This window comes from Strigops habroptila, chromosome 11 (assembly GCF_004027225.2).
Source record: "Strigops habroptila isolate Jane chromosome 11, bStrHab1.2.pri, whole genome shotgun sequence".
In the NCBI taxonomy this organism is placed as follows: Eukaryota; Metazoa; Chordata; class Aves; order Psittaciformes; family Psittacidae; genus Strigops; species Strigops habroptila.
The window spans coordinates 3,699,370-3,722,749 of NC_046360.1; the positions used below are offsets into that span (position 1 = coordinate 3,699,370).

The window sequence follows — 23,380 nt, forward strand, 5'->3', positions numbered from 1 at the left end:
ATGATAATAACGATTAGTGAAATAACAAGGGGAGAGGATACAATTGCTCACCACCCGCCGACCGATACCCAGCCCGACCCAAGCAGTGATCTGGGCCTTCCGGGTAACTCCCCCCGGTTTATATACTGGGCATGACGTGCTGTGGTATGGAATACCCCTTTGGCCAGTTTGGGTCAGGTGTCCTGTCTCTGCTTCCTCCCGGCTTCCCCTCCTCCCTGGCAAAGCATGAGACTGAGAAAGTCCTTGGTTGGAATAAACATTACTTAGCAACAACTAAAAACATCGGTGTTATCAGCGTTGTTCCCAGGCTGAAAGTTAAAAAACACAGCACTGCACCAGCTACTAAGAAGGAGAAAAATGACTGCTATAGCTGAACCCAGGGGCTTTTATTCTCTTATGTCCATTCTCACTAGCTTCTAGCTCTGTGAGGGAGTTAGTGAGGATGGATCCAGAGTTAACAAAATATGAAAGGGCATATAAAAATCTAGTGTGTAGAGCTTCAGAAACACCCTCTCCTTTCATGTTACTATCATTGTGGCAGACATGGCCACCTCCTTAGAGCTGGGTGTGTTTCATGGATATAAAATTTGAATGGGGCTAAACCTTTCAGTTTTTATTAATTCAAATCTCACAATGAGACTTGTGGCAATGAAGTCGCTGATGTGGCCAGCCTTCTGCAAAACACTTTGTACTAGAAGACTTTTGGGGACTGTCTGCTAGTATTAGAGCTACAGTACTTCCCCTTTTCAGTTACAGGAGGGCAAGTGGGATGCTTTACTGTAAACCTTATATGGCAGAAACTTGGAGTTCTGAAAACTGAGCAAGACACACAGGACAAACTAAGGAGATCAGATCTGAGGTTGCAAAACAAACCTGGGTGGTAGAGGGAAGATGTGGATTAGAGCAAAGTGAGAGTCCAGCTGGGGAACAGACCACAGCTATCTTGGAGGAAGACTTTTCCAGCCTTCCTTTCCCAGCACTTTCACTGCAAAGCCTCACAGATTTTGGACTAGAACTGCTGCCTTCCTCCTCCACTCCCGCGTGGACTGGCTGTCTGGGACATTATCTCAGCTCTGCTCAGGTCCCACTAGGTTCTCTCTGCCCTCAACTCCCAGGCCCTGGTAACAGATATCTCAGAGGCAGATGAACCCACCACATCGTGGTTATTTCAGTTTCTTCCCTTTTGTCTGCCTCCAGGAGCCAGTGGAGACTCCTGGAAACAGCTCACCCAGCCTGGTCCTCACCAGGAAAAGACCAAAGTCATTGCTGTTCAGACACTGCAAGTCCTGGACTCTCATTCATAGAACAATATTGCTGCCTTGATCGCAGGGATTCACTCAGATAATCCTATGCACAATCAAGAGCTGCCTGGCAAGATTCACATCACAGTGGGGCAGGAAAGCCATGCACATATGGAAAGAGGCCTTGGGAATAAAGCAGAGAATTCGGCAAGTTAGAGAAGAGAAAGGAGGAGAAATGCTGCTGCTGCCCAAATATCTTCATTCAGAAGTTATTACTTTGTAAATACAGCTCCTGCTTCTACTATATTTGTGCCCCTTGGCATCACTGAAGAGCTATAAATACAGCTATTGATTATGCCAAAGTCCGGGGAAGGTGCTACAGCCTGTCTTAAATTGTGGGCTGGCACCCCTGATGTGCAGAACAAGAATGTGCTGTTCCTCCACACAGGTCTTAACATTTCAAGCCAGACAGAGGGAACAAATGCCCACAGACCATCAAGAGAGACTGGCAGGACCTCATCTACATGCCTACAGCCCCAGAATGTCTTTCCATGAACATTTCCAGCATGCAAACCGCAAAAGAACATTTTCATCCCTGGAACACTACTGTGGCAGGAGGCTCTGTCCCGAGGGGGGACGTCCAGGCTTGGCTCATAGCACTGTTCAACGCTGTTTAGCTTGTTTTCCTTTTGGGTGCAGAAGGTAGGCAGTGAGGAGCTAGATCCTCCAGTTCAGAGCATCTACCCAGTTCGGTGTTGCTGGAATCAAATGTGAGCCCTGCCAAGAGATTTATACAGGCACTTTGGAACAACTCAGTTTGCCACTAGGCAGCTCGTGGGTAAGAACATACCTATAAACATATGGGCAGAAAAATGGGGTTTTGTGTGTGTGTTTAGTAGGTTCATACTGATAATGCTGTCTGGATTTGCAACTGTCTAGACAATGGGAAAATGAGCATCATGAAACTGGATAGTTTTGTGAGATGCCCAGCCAAATATCTGGGAAATATTTTTGTAATGGTTCTCCTCAGAGGGAGATACGAGCCTGAGCCCTCCATTAGAGATGCAGCTCTTCTGTCTTGCATCCTGGTGAGGGATGGAGGGGTTTCACTGAGCCCGCCAAGCCTCATCTGCCATGCTTTGCACTCAGATGCCGGGTGCTGCTGAGGAGCAAAAGCAGCCCACAGCACAAGCATGGCAAATGAGTTTTCCGGAGGCTGGAGCTGCTGCTTTTCTGGCACGGAAAAGGAATTTCATGCTTAGAACTAGAGGCTGGGACTACATGAGCAGTGGTTTACCTCTGCAGACAAACAACTGGAGGCCAGTGTCTCCCCAGCCTGTTTTACAGCCTATAGTAAAGACCAGAGGATTCCTGGGCTGCAGGGTTTAAGTTTGCTCTCTATGGGGTAAAAACTCATGAGAGGAAGCAAGACTCATTCCAAGCCTCTTGCCTGGAGCCATGGGAGCACAACACTTAGAGATGCACAGAGATCTCACTCGGGACAAGAAGATGCAGCAACCAGGATTGTGTGCTTATGGCTGAGGCTGGGAAGAGCTTTGTCTCCCTGGCATCTGAGAACATCCCTCCTCAGAGCTGTAAGGCCAAGTTCTACCATGGTGGTACTTGCTCCTGTAACAACCCTTGAAGCACTCGTTGGTGCTAGTGACCAGCTGCAAAGATCAAGTTGGGTCTAAGTTCTAGTTTCACCCCCCCAAAAGCTTTCTCTCTAGTTCTGCACCACAGCAAACACAAGGTTTGTAGGATGACGACATCTAAATACAAGAAGATTGAAAGGAACAATATGCAATCGATAAAAAAGAAGCTCCAAAGCACATGCTGTATTAATGACTCAGGACAATATACCAACACCTTCCATTGCTTCTTTGAAAATCATCAAAAAAGGCAGGAAGACCAGACCTCATCTTTTTAGAGCAACGATGTTATCTTCCCCAGAAGGAAAGAGCTGTCAATTCACCTAAGGACAGCAGAGTTTAAGTAGCAGCTCAATGTTATTGATGATTGTCAGCCAGGGAACCTTTGGCTTGGTTTAGCTTGTGGGAAGCCTTGCAAAACTGCTCCAAGCAAAAGTTGCTACAACAACAAAAAGTCCCAGGGAAAGAGGAGACAAAGATTAGCCCTATGTGCTCAGGATTTTAAACAGGAGGGCAATATTGCCTAGAGATGAGTGCAAAAGCGGTTTGGAGAAATAAAAGCCTCTGTCCCCTGATTTTATGTTAGAGGAAGATAGTAATTAATACCCTTCAGATACTACGGAGAGAATTTCCTACCTATGACAAAATGATGGCACCAGAAAGCTAACATTCTTGTGCAGCAAATTCTGTTTTCGTTTGACTTTTCTCAGCTATTTCCTTGCTCCCATCCATCACAACACTGACTGGATAATTCTCCCCCCTCTCCAGTTTTTGTAGAACTAATCTTTTGAGTTTTGTGAAGTTGATCTTGGCTCATGGCATACACCCCACATCTGTTTTCCTAGGCCTTACTGTTTGACTCAGAATGATTGCATTTTAACTTCATCCCCCCACTGCTACCGTCAAGTTTAAAAGCAAAACTAAACACTCCCACCACACCACGGCGTACCTGATGTCTGGGAAGGTACACGTCCCCTCACTTCCTGGTACTGAACAGGGAAAGGTTACTGTAAGAATGCTGACTGCTTATTTATTATTCTTTAAGATGATATGGTGTGAACTGACAGCATAGCTTAAATACAATTATTCTGCATGAGTGACTTCTCAAAGCTCTCCTTTCGGTTCTTATCCAAGATCCTTTGCAAGCACATCGTTGAAGATAAGCTCGCACACAGACCAGTGGGATGTGACATACTCTTAAACTGGTCATGTTGTTTTTGCTACCTTTTGAAATCCAGGCCTGAGAAGCTGCACATCCCTGTTCTTGGGCAAACTGCCACACACAGCCAGGAGAGTTTGACTTTGGACAATAGAGCTCACCACTGCATGTCCCAAAGGGACCAGCAACTTGGCAGAACCATCCCCAGGCACTGCAAGAGACAGCAAACTTTCAGGTGGAAGGTACTTGCTGAAGAGTTTTGTCTCTCAAGATTCAGACCTTCCCAAATGGAAACTTTTAAAACTATTAATGATGTTTAAAAACATAAGCTCTTCACTTCTTAGTGCCTTGCTGAATATCATTTAGGGTGATTGGAAGGGAAAAATACTGCATTCAGTAAGGTAATGTCTACATTAGAGATAGGATATGGTCAAGTAAAAGCATGTCTGTTGGGCATGTGGTTAGAAAAGCTCTGCTGGACTTCTGCAGATTCATGACCTCCAGTTAAGTTTGGCTCGATATTTCTGGGCTGGATATGCTTTCTACCATGCTGCATCTGGTAAGACAGTTAATAAATACTTCTTCCAGCATCCTCTTTCCTGTGGTATTTTGCTCATTCTAATTCTGCTCCTAGGCAGAACTCAGAAACGCAGGAATGTGAAAGTTAGAGAGAAGGGTTTTGTCCCAGATGCGAAACACTGAATCTGGACTCCAGTGCACATTTCCTTGGCTGGGGGAGTCAAAGCCCAGACACCAACAGAAAAGATGAAGGGCACAGGTTAAAAGCAACTCCTAACCCCCTTTTCCCTGGCTCAACTCTGAGCACTGCAGAGTTCTGACCATCTCTGCTTGGTTATCCCAAGAGCAGGATGGCTGCAGAGCTGAAATGGTGACACACATCGAGAAAGAGAAAAACGAAAAAGAGGAAGAGAAATGTTAAATGCTGCTAGATGGTGATTATTCTGAAAAATGAACGAGGGAAATGGCTTTCACAGGGGCAAACCACTCTGATTTGGAAAAAAGGTGAAGTTTTTAATCTCTTACACAGAGTAAGCTCTCTGGTTGCAATTAGGAAACATTAGCTCAGTCCTGCATGGAGAGTGCTCCCTTGCCAACATCCGAGTCTTGTTTTGTCTCTGATAATTCCACGTTCTGCTTTTAAGAGACAGCTCATGTTTGATGTTAGTGTGCCAGTATACAAGGCTAAATTCTGACCTGGCATATTCTGACCCTTTAAAAAAGGGGAAGGAGGGAAAGACTTTTTTACTAACAGGTTTATTGAAGATGGTAATTCTTGAGCTTGGGCTGCACACTTTAAGCCCTGTGACTTTTGCCGCCATACTTCAGAGATGCACACAGAACGCTACACTGGAAACAAAGTCAGAAAGCTGGACTAGGAGCAAAGGTCCATCTTTCTTGCTTCTGTCCTGGTACTCCTTTCGGCTGGCTCAGAGTTCTCCAGCCCATTGCAAGGTGGTATAAGAACTACTTAGTTCCTTATAGCTCCTCACTGTATAAGAAATCCTGAGGTGAAGAGCAATCATTCCTTAGAGTTATTCCTACAAAGGGCTGTATCAAAAAGGAAGACTACCAGGCAGAACAGCTGCATTTGGACATCTCTGTCTAGATACGTTCTTGGCCACAGCAAGGAAGAATTTGGAAAGATGGCTGTTGGACTGATGTTTGGATGCATTTTAGCACAGTGTAACACATCAGCCTCCTTGGAAGTGAGCCCTCCTTACTTCACCTGGTCCAGAGTTCCTTGTGCCTCCTTGCAGCAGGTGGCCCTTGAAGTCAGAATTGCTCCAAGACACACTGCTACTTGTATAGACTGTTCTGCTCCATCTTACTCCTTCCCCTTGAATCACTTATATTCACTCTTTCTCCCTGCATCCAAAATGAAGACCCTTGAGAAAGGGTGCATCTTGGAACAACTAAGAGGCTCCAAAGTTCCAGACTTTGGAAAAATCAGGTGCAAAGCAGAAGCAACACATTTACTATGATCGCCTTAGTGTAGCATTATACAAAATGCCAAAAGCAAGAGAGTTGAACATTGCTTTTTGTTTTTTAAGCTACAGATGGGCTGCATTAACCACAAAGGAAACTCAAGAAGAGCTCGTGCCTGGAAGTAATAAAAACCATTTGCATAACATGCATGGTGCATTCAGCACTAGCAGGAGGTGCTGGATGAGTCCAACAGGCTGGGAGCTTTTGTCAATGTGAGTGCAAACCCAGAAATCCTCTCCCAACAGTGGCCTGGAAGCACTTTCTCAGGGGAGAAGGTGCATCAGTCTCCTAAGCACAGGTACTGTTTCACCTTTCAGAGTCAACCCAGTTTCCAGGTGACCCCTGCAATGCATGACAACCATTTTTGAGATGCCAGAAGTAGATACACAGAGGAAAGTCACACGATCCAAACAACTATGAAAAGTTTTACCTGCTAAACCTACTGGAATTAGGGCACACAAGTGGTAGCACAGAGCAACAGCACAGGCTGAAAGCTGCATAACTGCAGTGACAGAAATATGCTGGTGTAGGAAACCTGCTCTCTGCACTAGCATGGAGGTTGCCAGCACAGTGTCTCTCCACCACTGCAGTGCATCCCTCACGCTTGCTGAGGTTGCAATAAGTCCAAACTACTCTCCTCAGCCAATTGTTGATGGTTAGAGTCAAGAGAACTTAAACAAAGCCATCCCACGAGTCACACTCATTTATCTTCTGTCTCACCCCTTTATTTCTTCAGAGGATGACATGACTAAGAGTGGATACATCACTGCAGTAAAAGATAGGATCATCCAAAGCCACATCCTCACACACTGCTGCCACGTGTACCATGAGGGCACAAACCTCCTTTAACATAAGCAATAAGGGCCTGTGCTTTTTAGAGCAAGGGAAGTGTGCTGAGATTCTTCCCTTGCTGACACACCACAGCGCTAAGCTGCTGTGGCAGGCACCAGAAGCAACAAATGTAAAGTCAAAGGTATTATAATCTAAGGAAGGGCTGGAGAAACCCAAACTGAGATGTCATAATAACATAAGCCAGAATTCATTACCCTTGTAACCAAAAAGAAACTATTGATATGCCAGTTTCCACCCATAAATAGCTATAGTTGAGGGACTCGGTTTATAAAACATTGAATGACTTACCATATGTTGCACTGAATGGTTTTGGTCGGAAGTCCACAAAGGATCAGTTAGACAGCAATTTCTCCTGTTGAGACCAAAACTAAGAGGTAGAAACTGCCTTGCCAAACCCAGAAGATAAGCACAAAGGCACATTGTTTAAAATCACAGGGGAGCAGAGTGTGCTGGAACACATAAGGAACAAAGCAAATAGAGACTCTTGGGGTGTTTAGACTACAGCGTGTCTGCCTTTTTCCAAGTTGGGTTGAGTGAAAAAGCAGTTTACAGAGAGTTCAGGATTACTGCAGACATGCCAGAGTCCCAGCTGCACAGTGAGCTCTTTAACCTGGGAAAGCCAGCTCATTTACAGGTAAAGGGTCCAGGTGTTTACAAGGCAATGAGGACATGTAGCTTGAACACTGCGGTAGCAAGGAGTTGGGGCTCACAACAGCTAGCCCTTGATTGTGTTTTCCCCCCGTCTCATGTCCTGATGCCCAAGCCTCTTGGCAGATGGGTCCCCACTGCCTTTATCTGGGATAGCTTTATCCCTGAAGACACGGTGGGGAAGGGCATGGTCAGCAGGAGACATCCCAGGTTTTCCCTAGCCCTGTTTCTCTGCCAGGGATTTGCTTAGTTCCTGTGCCCTCAGCACCTCATTTACCACCAGAAATAGTTCTAATATCGAGGTTTTAAACTCATAATTCCCTGGACTAGAATGGATAGGTGGAGCTGCGTAAGGAGCATGGAGAAACAGCTGGGACACTACAGATTCTCCACACTGGTTGCCAAGTAGCTTAATCCTGTTGCCCTTCATGGGAGGGGCGGTTGTCTTTTGAGGACTCCAAAGCAGGTCCTGTTTGGAGAAGGGGAGAGCCAAGGGTGGACATGAAGCTGGAAAAATGGACTGTGGCACAAGCTTTCTCACTATGCACAGTGACGGCAGCGAGCAGAGGCCCTCAGGAAAACAGCCACAGTTCTCCTTTCCCAAGAATACCCCAGCAGTTTGATTTCACTTGAGTTTGGCTGTTGCAGATCTCCAACCCACAGCCCCATGTACCCTCCACACAGAGTTGTTGTGAAATGCATATTGAGTGCTATCCATTTAGTACACACACAAGTAACACACAGCCCTCAGCCTGCAGGGGAATTACCATTGTGGGTTACCAGCTGAGACAAACTCATTTCCTCACATTTTACATGCAAGAGTGGAAAATGCTGCTTAAAGACCACATGAACCAAATAGAACAAATAGGGCCTGAAGCAGTGGTGCTGCAAATTGCCGAGTAGCTCTAAGCATGGCCATCACCAGTTCTCTCAACAGACCTTCCTTGCTGAGAAGTGCACTAGACTTTAATGCCCCAGTGCTCCTTCAGGATCTAAAGCATCTTCCAGGCCCACCATCACCTCCACAGTCAGCATCCCTAATTTCACAGTGGGGCTGAGGTAGGTAGGGGTGGTCTGAGACACAAGTACCTTCTGCCTTCACTTCTCTTCCCACTTGCCTGCACAGATTTCAGGTTCTCTGGGGCACGGCTTATCTTTTACCTTCTGGAGTTGGAGACAGCATTGCAATGCTTACACCATGGGTGCCAACATCAGCCAGCAGAGCAATCAGAGGAGGCTTTCCCTTACAGTAGCTATTCCCACTTTATCCCAGCAATAGATCATTCTCTGGGACATACCCTCAGTGTATTTGCCAAGCTTGTTAAAACAAACAGGAGGAAGCTCCTTGAGGCAGGTCCCCCACTTCCCAGCTCTGCCTCACCAGCTCCTGAAGGTCTCAACCCACGTTTGGGTTAAAAGGCAGGAGGGGAGCAAACAGCATTTGCTTTGTATGACATTGGAGGGCTGAGGAACTTTGGAAGACAAACTATTCAAAGTAAAAAGCAGTGCAAAAACAGATTAGGAAACTACTGTGCCGTGACTATTAATGAAGCGATAGAAAATATCAATCACTCCCCAGCCTCTGAAGCTTGCTGTGAGAGAAGAATTAGGAGATTTTATGTTCCAAGTACCAGGAAACCGCAGGGCCCTTGTGCCTAGTTCTCAAAAGGACACTGAATCACGGGGAGGAAAGCCGCGTGCTGCAGAGAGCCAAAGGCACAGTTTAAAAATAGCAGCTTTCAGTTTTGTTTCTTTTTTCTTCTTAAGTGCCTGGATATAGGATCATGTCAGAGGGTGAATAAAGAGAGCAGACCAGCCCCTGTGGAGAGAGAAGCCTTCCTGAATGCAGTACTTCTGGTCAGCGGGGGTTATGGGCTGTTCATTTTGAACTCCTGCCCACCCCAAAGGAACTAGTGTCTCCTGATCCTATTGTCCACCCCCCAGCCCAGAAGAAGGGCACTGGTAGAGTGGGAACTGGGCAGCTTGACTAGCACATCAGAAGCCAGCACAAATGAGTAAAGCCAAGGGCTGAATGTATGATCTGGCCTGAACCATCCCCTTCTGGACACATGCAGGGCCAATTTCCCGTAGCATTAAGGACACTTTTGAACTGCTGTGCAAGGAATGAGATTTCCTGACATGTTTGTGCTAATGCTCTGGGTCTGTGTGCAGGAAGAAGTCGTGTCTGGCTGCTGTACACTGGCAAATGTGCTAAACCAAGAGAAAGGATGTCTCAGTTCTGATGCTGCTCAGATTTCTCCAATCCCTCAGACTCTGCACTATGCACCACTGGACCACCAGGTGAAATCCACAGCACCTACCAAAGCAACCAAGTGTAGAAGCTGGATATTGGTACCATAGACAAAAGAGACAGAGCAGTGTCTGCTGAAATGGACACTAAAGCTTTAGGTCATGCAGTGGAGTATCAGTGATTGTTTTAAGTCAGAAATGGACAGGGTCTGCAGAAAGAAATGAGATCTTCTCATCTGAATAGATTGAGAAACAGATTTATCTTTAGCTAGGTGATCTTGGAAGGCAAAGCTCCTTCCTTGCAGAGAGGCAGGATGCCCCCTTGGGCCTTTGCTCTGTCTGTGGGATGAGAAGAAAGACAGAGCTGATGCTTTGGATAAGGCTGTCTGTATCTGGCTCCCCAGGGAAGTCTCATGTGTTCTGACTCATTGCTCAGAGGATGCTCTCAAATCTAGAGAATAATCCATGTAATAAGGACAGCAAGTTCAAGGAGCCACATAAAAAACCTTTTCCCAATTAGCAAGCAGACACTCAAACCCTTTTTCCCAGCCAGCTCAGGGACAAAACAGTCAAGTTTTTCAGTGTAAGCTATGATTCAGTTGGAGGGCAGGGGGAAGAGAAATACTGGCTCTGTCACTGGGTTAATAGTAGTACACAAATCACTTAAACTGCTACCAACACATTGTCAGATTGACTTGTTGCAAGTTCAGTTTCTCCTGTCACTGGCGAGGGCTTCTGTAGTGCAGAGAATGACCAACTAGCACACAAGTCACACAGCATTCACAATACTTCAAATACATTTTAAAAGCTAAAACCTAGTACTGATGATGATGCTGGCCAAGTCCTAAAGGACCATTTTAACTTTAAAATATGCAGAAAAAAAAATCCCAAACATCTGGAATCTGAAGTATTTCCTTGTAAAGAAGTTTCTCCACTGGAATGTCATCTGTTCTTGCTGTTATTTGAGATAGGTAGCTGATACAACCAACTCCAGTGACCTGCGTGGCACAGAGCTTTTTGTTCTTGTGGCTCATAAAATGGCCTAGAAACCCAGTAGTGCCACAGGCCAATGCAACTGCCTTGTCATGTGCACAGACTGCTAGGCAGCAAACTTCAAAGAAGCTGCTTGCATGGAGTTAAAGAGCCCCACATGTCTAGAGGTACTCTGAGACCCAAAATAATTTGCTCTTGCTACCCTTCAAAAAGACCAAGCCCTAACGTACTAGGAGCAAATCTCGTGGTGCAGTGTCCTGCCCTCCAAAAAGCTTTTATCATGTAAGAAAGTCTTTAAAGCACAACCTCAGATCCAGTTCATCCAGTGCTTCCCTCCCTCCTGTTTAGCCTTGCAGGTACAAAAAGCTCCTTCAGCCCAGCTGGCCTGGGATTTTCCCTTTTTCAGCTTCAGTGGGGATCACTATGAGCGCAGACAAAAGCAGCGTACAAATGCCTTATAATGCAACCCTAGTGGTAGAAGAGCTCTCACCAAATTGCCACTCAAGGGACTTCCTTATAGTTTCTGCCTCTATAAAAGACGTGAGCTGGTTGGGACATGGCAAAACTGGCATCCTGGTATAGGGAGGTAATTCAGAACAGGAGCAGGACTTCATATGATGTTCCTCTCTCTTAAATCTAGACATAGCAGCAGATTGGAAGAACAGGGCATTTTTCTTCTGAGAAGAATATATACCAAGCAGCATTTAAATAAAGCCAGGACCAAGATGAATTAACCTGACCAACTGCAGCAATATTGCCTGAAGTACAGGCAACACAAAGCAATGCATTTTCTCTCTTGTGGCCAAGAAGACAAATTTGCAATCAAGCTTCTTTGGGAGGGCTCAAATGCTGCTGCATGTTCAGCTAAAATTGCATCCTCCTAGCACAGATCCCAAGACTTTCTTGTTCTCTTTACCCCTCAGCAGTTGTGAAGTACCAGCAAACACACATACTCGAGCCTGGGGAACTCTCTGTTTTTCAGCTGGAAAACTTCAAAAGGTTTCACAAAGGATAAAATGAAAAGGCATTTGGATATTCTCTAGACAAAACCTTGTTGTTTCTGCAGGAAGTGCTGATGCTTTGAAGACAACCAACCAACCAACCACACTCACTAAGAAATGGCACAAGACATCTCTGAGTTTGTCTCTGCCAATGCTTTGACTGTGCCACATCAACCAGCCAGAACTTGCTGGAAAGCTCTCAATACTTGGGGAAATAGTGGCACCATTCTCTCGTCCCTCATCCAAAGCAATACACGAACATATTGTACTTCTGGAACAATTCTGGCTCTGGTTTCATTTTGGGGTTATAAATGCAGACAGCAGTGGAGAAGGACATGCGAGAAGAGCAGGGGAAAGTTGGCAGTAATGAGGGATGCTATTTTTTCCAGAGTCCAATGGAGATGCTACAAGGAACAAACCATGCACAAGGAACACTGCATCATGCTCACACTTCCCAGGTATGCCCTGGATTGAAATTCAAATGGATTTTAGTGTCCCTTGGTATTGGCTGCAGAGTAGGTTTTCTTGGATTTGTAGAGAACAGCAACACACAGCTCCTTCTGAGAGAATGATGTTATTAAGACATATTGCAATACAGCAGCAGAAAACAGAGTCTCTGGCACAATTAGAAACAGTTTTCAAGGAACTATCTCACTTTATAGAAAGGATGTGGCTGTGAACACGTATTTTGTTATGATTTTGTTATTCTCTGTGTATCAGAATCAAGGGCTAATCTGAAGTAGCCTTATGTATTCTGATCAGGGATCTTCCATGAACGATCCTACTGAAACTATAGATTTCTCTAGGAGTTGGGGTTTGATCATAAAAGAACCTCACCTAGGACATTTAAAATACCCTCATCAAAGAATAAAGCTCCAGTGAAACCCTGATAAGAACAAATTTGCGTTGAGAGCAGAGGCACGGGTGTACATCAGAGAAAAGCGGGTCAGTCACGTTTTGACACATGAGAATTCACATGTCACAGCCTGGTCTCAGGATAATCCTTTTTGCAATAGGCCCAGTGGTTTGGATCACACTAATGCCAGCAGACACTTGACCTGGCTGTCTTGCCAGCTCCCAGGTTCATGCTTTCCTTCTTTGTTCATCAGATATTTGAAGCAACATCATCTCATTCCTCTCCTGTTTCCAAGAAAAAAAAATCCCCTTGAGAAACCTTCTCTGTTCTTTTCCCACTTACTCTTCCAGCTGGTTTTTGCCTTTGCATTACTAGTTCTGTGCCAATCCAGGTCAACTCTGAAAATAACTTGCTGGCATTTTTAATAGCATTTCACTGTGATTTTAGATGGAATTTTGAACCTTTCCAATAAAATGCTTGTGACTGGCCAGGGAGATCATACAAATCATCCTGCTTCTAGCCCTGGATTGGATGAGAAGTTCAAGCTTAAATTTGCCAGGTGACACGAACTATGTTTTCCACATATACATGCATTCAGATTAGCTCCCTGCTAACAGCAACTCACTAGCAGTAAAACTGGCTATAAAACTCCATCATCAGGTTCTTTGTGAGCCAAATCTCTGAAACCTTATACAAAATGACTGCCTATTGCCCAGACCTACAGAACAAGACAAAATTACTGCAAGGACCTCACTTCATTATCACTGCACTGAATAGGCTGGGTCAACATTAAGGCCCCAGTGTCAGGTCTTGCAAGGCAGACCCTGTCCTCAGGAGTTTAAGATCTAAACCAGGCAAAGCAGAGAATAGTCCTGAACTGCATTTTCTTATGCTGGAATATTTTAGATGAATAAAGCTGCAGGTTTTGGCAGGCAGTAGCCAGCTCCAAACAATTTGCTTTGTATCCAGACTGCTTAAGAGATACCAGGGTGAATTCATCACACTGATTTTTGTTTGGGAAGAATCCCAGCTCTCCGATTGATCTCCATTTTCTGATTGCACATTATAACTATGCCAGATAAAAATCTGCCCAAAGCAACAACATTACCTCTAGCAGATCCTTTGGGAGCTTACACTAATGTCAGTGGAGCTCAGGCACCTTCTGTCCTTGTTTCTCCTCCAGGAGCACGTGGCCACCATAAGCCAAATGGGCTACATGACTTTACAATGCACTCAGGAGCAAGCCTGAGCTACCACGGTTATGACATGACGTCAGCATGGTCCACACCTGTATTCCCAACACAGGCTGGAGCCCTGTGAGCCTCCCTTGGGAACCCAAACCAGCTGCTCGTGTCTAATCTCTGCCTCAGTTTTAGTGGGGAATTTCCTCTCTGCACTTCAAGTGGAACAGTATTTTAAGCAAAGGCATTGCAGCCTGCTGACTGAAGAGGCAAGTTAAGGGAAGGTCTGCAGTAGCTGGAAATAAAGCTCCCTTACATTAAATATTAAGCTCAGTGTAGTAAGCCAGACAATCACATACTGAATTAATAATGTTATTTATTCCATTTAGTGGAGTATGGAGAATACTTAATCATCGCAGCATTTTAGATCAGAGCTAGCATCAACAGCTCAGCTCTAAGAGTGTTTTATGGAAAACATAGAGGTGGATTGAGTAGTTGGAAGTGAAGAGAGTGTGAATGTGTGAAATATAGCAGATTTGGTAATAATAAAGTTAAATGGCCTCGATTGTTCTTTGGATACTAATGCTCCAGCAACACTTTGTCTTAAGAAACCATAAGCAAGTGTCCAAAGATAAGCTTGGGTTGGAGCTTGTGTAGGATCTGGAGGCACTTCTTTTCCTATTGTAAAATATTTATTATTTTGGAGAAAAAAGTATCTGTTAAACTAAACCAAGAAAATGTCACGAGGAATTCTGAAGCTTTTTATTCCCCCAAAATGTAAACAAGTACTAAAAAGATCTGATGATGAAAAAAATATACTGATACAACTGTCTGAAATCAGGTTGGTTTTTTAGAGTGGTCAACTATTTTTCCATATTTAATACTGAAAATTAAAGGAATATTTGCAGTTAGTTTCAGCAGTAGGAACCCTACCTTTTGAAACGCAGAGGTTAAAATATTAAAGAGCTACAACAGGATGCTCCCCCTCATTACTCTTTAATTTTTCTACTTTCTAATTTTGGGCTCTCTGATTGCCAGCTTTTATAGCCATATGAAGAAACGGTTTCCCAGGCATCACGCAAGAAGCAGCTTTTTCCCCATCACTCAGCAGGAACACCCTATCGACTACTTACACACATTTCTCAACCCTAATCACCTCCAGTTGCTGTGGGTTCCAACATTTGGTCTGCTGGAGAAAGAAATAACCCATCTGCCATTTCCTGCAACTCTGATTTCCATGCCTTTCATGGAACAATTTCATTGACTTCACAGGAGCCTATCTGGATTTACACCTGTGTAAAAACGAGGCAAGAAAACCCGAGCCTTGGTGTGGAATAACAAGTTCATAAACGTGTTTTGTATCTCCCAGAATCTCCCCATTTCCAAAGGTGAACAGCTGTTGCTGTAAATCAGACAGTCTGAACCAGCCATTAGAACTTCATCCAGATGATCCGTTCAAAATATACAAAGGCAAGGTTTTGGATATAAAAATCTACCCTCATGTCCTCAGGGACACCTTCTGTTGGAGCAAAATCTCATAATTCAAAGCTAAAATTAGCTCACTTTAATGCTTTTTCAGGAGAGTCATGATACTCAAGAGTAACATCGCCTTGTAAAGGCCTGTTAGATGACTTAAGGCATCCTAAACATCTGGCAGTTTGGTACATACTGCATTGGAGACATCTAGTGCCTTTTTCAACTTCTCCGTGGGTGTAACTCTTCACTATTAGCTACAATGGCTGTATCTGGTTCAGTTCCCACTAACCATTTTCTCTGAGTAGGAAACACTTGCTAAAGCATGGAAACAGCTGGCAGAGTTGGCTGTAGCTTGTATTAACAAAACACGCTCTTGTTCCTGACCACAGACTGGCCTTTAAGTTCCGACTGTGATTGCCAAAGGCTCTTCTTAGACTTCTGGATGAGACCATGTCACCCAACATGTACAAGTTGGCTTGTGTTAAGGGTTGGTTCTTGCAGTATAACGCTTGCTATCAGGAGGAATAAAGCAGCCCGATTTTATTAGCTGGGAAACTGAAAGAAGATTAAATTATTGGCCGCTGGTCATTTGCCAGTGAGAGAGAGACACCCATATATTCCTTTCTGTGGGAAACGCTCCAATTAAAGCAGGCCAACATGCAAGCCTTATTTACACACCACTCACCAGCAGAGTAAGTCCAACCAGGACAGAGCTGCTGGACTGAAACTCATGCTGTCGGAGATGGTGATCATACAGATACCTGTGCTCCGGGGTCACTTTGGCACCCAGGTTCCCTTGGACGCTAGGAAGCCTACATCATCTCCTGCTCATTAATAACTCCCAGCTCCTTGAATACATAGCACATGTTTTCCTGCTCTCAATTGTACCAAGAGCATAAAATACAGCTCAAAGGGGCAGCATGGTTGGTTAGCCCTGCACTGACCACTGAATAATCACCTATTCTGAAAGTGGCAGTTTCTTCCACCTTTATCAAAGTTACCACTTAGGCCTTAAAGGGGAGGCCAAGTAATGTATCACTGTTATGTTAGGCTTTGTCATTTGTCTTACTAAGGGTACTGGAGAGTTAGACATAACATGAACATGGAAAAACCAATGAAACACAGACAGAGCTCTACCTTGAACCTCCAGACAGTCATACAGAGTAACAAGCTCAGCTCCTTTCACTCAATTCCTTATGTTCTTTCGAGACCATGAAAAGAAACTTTATGATATGCTGGAAGGGATGAAGTATTAACTATCAAAAACTAGACTGAAGTAACCAAGAGCCTGGATTATTTTCTCTTTGATGTACGCCTATGTAAATTCAAATACATATTTTTAAATGCAACCTTTCTTCAGTTCTAGCAGAGCTTATTAAATCTATTTAAGTGAGACAAGCTAGGCTCCATGTAACGCCAGGAACTCCCCTGACAGTTTGCCTTCCTACTTAACGTGATACTCTGTGATTACACATACCAGAGCCTTTCATTCAAGCATTTTCATTTACAAATACTCTTTACATTTTTTAACGCCCCTGTGGACAGGCAGTAAGAGTCCACTTTATTCAAGAGTAATCAATTGAAGCAGGGAGAGGCAGCCTGTTTTGCTCCAGATCACGCACTGAAATACTAGCAGAGTTTGGAAAACTCCTTCCTTGTCCCTCCTTGGTAGGCACTCAGAAACACGATTTCCATTAACAGCAGATACATTCACTTAATGCTGGGCCAAATGCTCCCAGAAGACATCAAGCTCAGTAGCAAGTAGGACATAGGAAGCGAATAGAGACTAACCTCCCCCCAAACCAGCCACAATGGGGACACCCATCATTCTTCCCCTGCTGAGTTCACTTACCAAGCAAGCACTGCTCTCCGTGCTGCGAATCTATCAGGCATTTCCTCCATGTCTCTTCTCAGAGGCAGAAATCTTCTAGGGAGAAAAAGGTACTGTTAAATGGCATCAAGCCAGCCTTGTTTCCTCAGACATCATACAGCAAACTGCACACTTACATACAATCCTGACTCCTTCAGAAGGACTGGCAGCCCACTGCTCAGGCTCATCTTTTCTTTTTTTTAAATTGTTAGGTCCATTATTTCTGGAGTTTTTAATGCCCTTTAAGAACATGATTTGCCCCTCTCACAGTTCCAGAGATGAGGTCTGGTTAAGTCCAGTCTTTAGGGCTGGTGGAGCTGAGAGAAAGCAAACCAGTCTGATTAGTACCAAGAAGCACAGGTTCCAGGGGAACTCTTACCTGAGCCAGCTACAAGGCATGAAATCCTCTTCTGCTGAGCCTCCAGATAGTCTCTGACACCCCCTAAACACTCAGAAGTACTTGAGCTATTAAATATAGGCCTTAAAAGCAATATTTAAGAAGAGACTTGCCTTCAAACTCAAACAGCATCCAGCCAAGTGCCTTCCACACAGAAGCCCAGCTCCCAGTGACACCTTTGCTTCACACCTGCAGGACATAAGCCCTTGGGGTGGAGCACAGCTGCCTGTGGCTGGTAGGTAGATGTTTTCTTTGCTGGGGTGCTGCCAGGAGCTTCAGGTGGCACAGATTTAAATGATGGGCAAGCCAAAAGCTCTTCAAGCAGAAACTAGAGACACCACTGCATGTCCAAACCAAATTGTATCTTCATTTCTTCATTTCTTTTTTGTAAATGGAGTGTAATTATACACATGAGGAAGCCCCAGCTCTTCCTGGCTGTGGAGAGCACCTACAGCTTTGCACTAGAATTACCCATGAGAGACTGTTCAAGAAGCCTCTCTGGAGAGGTCTAATTTAGATGAATGAGGCTCAGCTGTGCTGGTTTAGGGCCACAGAGCACCAACAACCCTTAGGCATTAGAAAAACACCCCACCTACCTTGTCTTTGCTTGGGTTTTAGAGTGAGACAGTGACCTGGCTGCAGAAAGGACAGAGGATAAAACCCAAGGTGCAAGTTGCATCTGTAGGAAGTAATCCAGATTGAGAGCTGGGAGATAAACAGCCCTGGGGATGGCTCGGAGTGAACCTTGCACCAGCGTTTATGTTTGCAGGCCTGTTCCTCACAATGTTATAGTGGCATAAACCGAAACCTGCCATCCCTCCATGTAAATAAAGGGATTTGTCATAAAGCTAACAGATCCCACTCTTAAGTGGTTCCCAAGAATATGAAGTGACAATGAGGTGCCTAAGAAAATAACTTTCCCACTGCCTGGGAAAACACACTCCTAGGATGATAACTTCACAGCTGGGATCAATACAGGCTTTGAAAGGAAACAGGGGTCTGAAAGACTGTGTATGGTCTGAACAAAGAGAACAAAGACAACAAATAAAACCGAGGTAGTTTTTAAAGGTCTGTGTCTTACCTTCAATTATCAGCTTAAAGAGAAATTGCTGGAATGGTTACAGCCACCCAGTTGCTCTGTGGGAATCTCATACACACCTGGCAAACACAGGGAGCCATAAACTGGTGCTTGTAGCCTTTTGCCCACCCAAGAGATCATCCTCACGGGTTGGGTCCGTCGTGCATGCCCACAAACTCTTCAGGTGCCACTCTCTGGCTGCTCCATCACCGCAAAAGGTGATTTAGGCTTTGTTTTCCAAATGGCCTCACAGAGAATTTTTACAGTTGTATTATGCCTGAAAGGTTGGAGCAGAGAAATGTGAGCCTGCGACCTCCAAAACCCTTGGGCTCCACAGGAGATTCACAGCAAATTTACACTGAGGCAGGATTTGCTGCCAGGTTTGAAGCCCCAACACCTCCCACTGGTGCCCTTTTGGACACGCAGCTTTCTCCTAACATTTCCCCCATCCTTTCCCTTGGGCATATGAGAACAAAGAAGCTCATGTTTGACAATTGCTCCATGAAGAATCATTAGGTGCGATCGTGGAGTCCAGTAATGGAAACAATTCCCCCAATGGGTCAGTCCCACTTTTCTGCAGAGAGCCCACCCTGCAGGCTTTCTCTATGACTGACTGTGATGAGTTGGGCAGAAAACAGTGGCTGATTTTAAGAGCTATGTTCCCACAAACCCAAAGTTATGATGGACAGAGAGCAAGCAAGCTCAGTTCATGAAGAAATACACTGACCATTCTTACCCCGTCATGTCACTCCACTGACTCCAGGGCAACAGCACTGAAGGAGGACTCATCCATCTAGGGGAAAACAAGGCTTCCTTCAAATCCTCTTTTATTTACTCCAGTCAGCTGTGTTGAGTGTATCGATTCAATCAGCTATTTCCTTAATCATAAAACCAGATGTGCGCCGTCACGGCCCATCTACAGGGGCTGAATCCATGCCATTTAAAAAATGCAGAACAAAAATAAAATATCCCAAGAAAGCTGAGATATGCTGGTGTTTGGAGCTCTCAGAGCTTCCTGGGTAAATTGCTTTTCTTTTGAGTCCCATTTATTTTTGTTACCTCCAAAGAAATGCTGGTTTAGCCACATTTCTTGGAAACAGCGTTGAGATCTAATGGGTTGTTACTGATGTGAATTCTCAGGGGAGAAGCTGGAGAGTGGGGGGAATGTAGCATTATCTTTGCTTCTGGGCATCAGCAACTTCTGCAAGCAATGTGGTGCAGCACATGTCATTCTTCGCTGAGGCAATTAATTACCTTGGTCTTTAATGAGAAGAACTATTCAGCTTAAATAAACCACTCCAGGCCTTTGGACTTCGGTTAGCTTCTGGGCATTTGGGCAGTTGTGTGAATTAGGGAGGCTGTATTGCTCAATTTTCCACTGTTTCTTCTCAGACATTGCTCTGTTGGTTTCCACTGCACTTCTTATGGACACTGCCACCTGAGGCAGGCCAGCGCACCAGTTTCTCTTTGCAAAGAGCCACCTAGGAAATGTGGTCTGGCTTCTTCTCAGCTTTAAGTATCAGCTACCAGGTCTCCAGGTCACCTATTACTCATGTGAGCCTAAGGAGCAGAGGAAAAGAAGGATTCCCATGGAGGGCTGGGATGAGTTCTCCATCTGATGGGTCTTTCCTCCACCACAGAGGATGCTGGAGGTGATGCAGGTGGGGTCCACACACCCACAGTCTAACAACCTGCAGAGCCTGCCCGATGCCACTCTTCCTGGGACAGAAGACACAGGGTGAGCAAACATCTGCACTGGAGGACACTATGCTGTGACTGAGCCTGCAGCTACAGAGAGGAGTCTTTGTACAGGAATGGGGTGGGATTTCCTGGCTGAAGAGCGCTTTAAGCAACGCGGCTGCAATATGCTACATGCCAGATTGCAGACATTCCTGGGGCAGCTTTCCAGAATGTGAATAAACTTGGGATGTATGTATAAAATATCATACAATGTGAACCCTGAGAGGCCTGGAGATTGCATGGTGTTGCCTTTGTACACATATAGCCTGAAGGGACTTCTCCATAGCTCAGGTTTCCTCTTCAATTCCAGCATCCACATGTGTTGATCAATTCTTGGAGAAATTATCTCATAATGTCACATCTCTCCAATGCACAAAGACTCATTTTTGATTGCATTGTCCCTTGATTGCCACCACAAGATAACAGAGCTATGAAATACCACAAATATGAATAGGGAGGCAATGAGAATGTCACTAGCTTGGGTTACTTAGGAAGGCCTGAGCAGGCTGTAGCATCTCTGAGTTGGTCCATCCTGAGGTCCCAGTTGCAAGAGGAGAATCACAAGTGATTCACTGCATAGGGAAGTGTTATGAATGATTTAAATTCAGGAACTACTGCATAGCATGCAGGCAGGCCATATCCTAACGCCTACCTGAACAGTATCTGTCCAATGTATATACCAGCTCTATACCCAGTCCTGTGCCATTTTAACATTGCCTGGGGAAAAAACCAACATAGAGGAGAAATAAGGCATCACAGACAACAAACACTCATGAAAGACAAAGTGTAAATCTCTAACAGCCAAGTACTCTTAGTCTCTAGGGAAAGATCGCTGCCATATAGATGTGGTTTCCTCTGGCACAAGGTAATACTCCAGACCTCAAAAGAGTCAGAGGGGATCTTTCTGTTGATACAATGATAATGCCCTTGTGTGATTGAGCACCACTAATTAAAACCAAAAGAGAATATTTTCCAATGACTTGCTATTTTTCCTCCCTTAAGAGAGTTGTCTGATACCTAAAGTGCAGAGCTCTACATGGGCACACACGCAGCCTAGAGGTACTTCTGCCCCTCTCATAACTGTCATAGCTGCAGAGAGAAATAAGGCAACAGGAACAAACAAGTCTGGAAACCCACAAAGCCAAACACTGGGTTTAAAGGGAGGAAACTGTCACCTGGACTGTTCTGCTCCTGACCTGTACTTTACACGGTACTATTTTGTGTGGTGTTCTTTCTCTTCCCCAGAGCAGACAGAAACCAGATCTTAAAACATTCACAATGAATCTTCAAATGAATAACATGTGAGGCTTTGTCTAAAAGGTAAAGTTGTAAAAATCAATGTCAAAGGGAATGCTTTGCCAATTCAATTACACTTGTTCCTCTCAAACTGAAAAAAATAAAGAGAAAAGAGACAAAAAAAGATGTGGGCTTATTTCAAGCCCAATAAATGTTCCTCAGACTAACATCCCAATTTTGTAAATATTCTGATGGCTTCTTATGCCAGCTCCCCTCGAGGGATCATAATTAACTCTAAATAGGGTTACCTTGTTTCAGAATCACTCTTACGTCAAACAGTGTTTCTGCCTGGGTCCACAGATTTAAAATAATGTTGTGTCCATCAGATGGCATGAAGTTTTCCCAGAAATGGGAACCAAACGTCAAAATTTAAACCCAAATAAGTGTGATTGGACATGGCAGCTGTCTAGAAAATATTCAGCTGTTTCATAGAGTTTTGGGCAAAACATGAATGATTGTACCCATTCCAGCAAGTGCAGAACCCGAAAGGCTCCCTCATCACCCTCTGCTTCTAAATGCAAATTTCAGTTTAAGATCGACCCAAAAGAAAAAGAAAGGAGCAAGATAAAAGTGTAAATAGCTGTGCTTCTGCTGGCTTAGCTGGAGACTTCAACGAGTTTGTGAGTCACTCAAAGACATGCAGTATAGAGCACCCAGCCGAACTGCTGAATCCAGGCCACTGTGTGAAGGGCTGAATGGCACAGCAAAATCCTTGTACAGCTGTGGTAGCACAAAGATGCATGGGCCATAAGATTTCCTTACTGGGCATATCCAGCTCTCTTCTATACTATCTGCTAGGCACCAGCCTTTCTCAAGCTGTACATGGAGTGAATTTTCTGGGGGGCAATAGTAACCTTTCTGATCTGCTTTTGTAGAGGATAGTTCTGAACTGTGATTCACATTGCTGGAGGGTGCTTCAGTGCAATAATACAGACAGAGCTCATAAGAGGTCCAGTCTCTGATCTGGACCTGTATTTCTGGCTTTGGCATGGACATGTCACCAATGTGCCTTGTGGACAGGAAACACACGCCTGCCTGGCAGGGCTGATGAGAGAGTCTTCCTCTGGTGCTGAGCCTGGAAATCCTTTGACTGAAAAGGGGCAAGAGCCCAAAACATAGCAGTAGGCAATGGTGTCTAATGCACACTAATGTACACTACATGCAGTTTAATTCCAGACAGAACCAAGACATAGGAATGTCATCGTGTCCAGTTATAATGCTTGTCCTAGTCCTTGTCAATAGACTGTCAATAAATCTTCCCATAACTAGAAGAAAATGACTAGGAAGTAAATAGCAACACCAGTAACTCAGGTGCAAAGCCAAACTCTGAATGACCCTAAGTTCTCTAATATGACTGAACTCTCTTATAAATATACACCCAATACAAAATCAGTTACAGAAACACCCTGGAAATCTGTACTTGGTTATCTTGGAACTAAACCACCAGAGGAATTTGGGTAAGTTTTTGCTTAAGGACTATCATTATTGGCACTTGATCAGATACAGATAAGCTAGGTTTCCAGCTTATAGAAAGAATAATGCAAAAGGAATTGTAATAGATTAATTTCACATGTTTCATTTCAGAACAGGTACTTTTTTTTGAAGCACTAAAGAAATGTTAACATAAATCTGTGTTATAATAGCACTGAAATTTATAAGAAAGTTTTAAAGCTTCTAGCCCAT

The 23,380-nt window shown here is 44.4% G+C and overlaps 1 protein-coding gene across 1 annotated transcript in view; it reads right to left on the bottom strand.

Annotated features, from left to right (window-relative positions):
* Nucleotides 1-17,243, bottom strand: part of CCDC92 (coiled-coil domain containing 92) — a 71,487-nt gene extending 54,244 nt beyond the window's left edge. The window contains exons 1-2 of the mRNA XM_030501733.1: nucleotides 17,169-17,243; nucleotides 7,200-7,263 (exon numbers count right to left, since the gene is read on the bottom strand). The gene's annotated coding sequence lies outside the window, so the exon portion shown is untranslated. The remainder of the gene's footprint in view (nucleotides 1-7,199; nucleotides 7,264-17,168) is intronic.
* Between the last annotated feature and the right edge of the window lie 6,137 nt (nucleotides 17,244-23,380).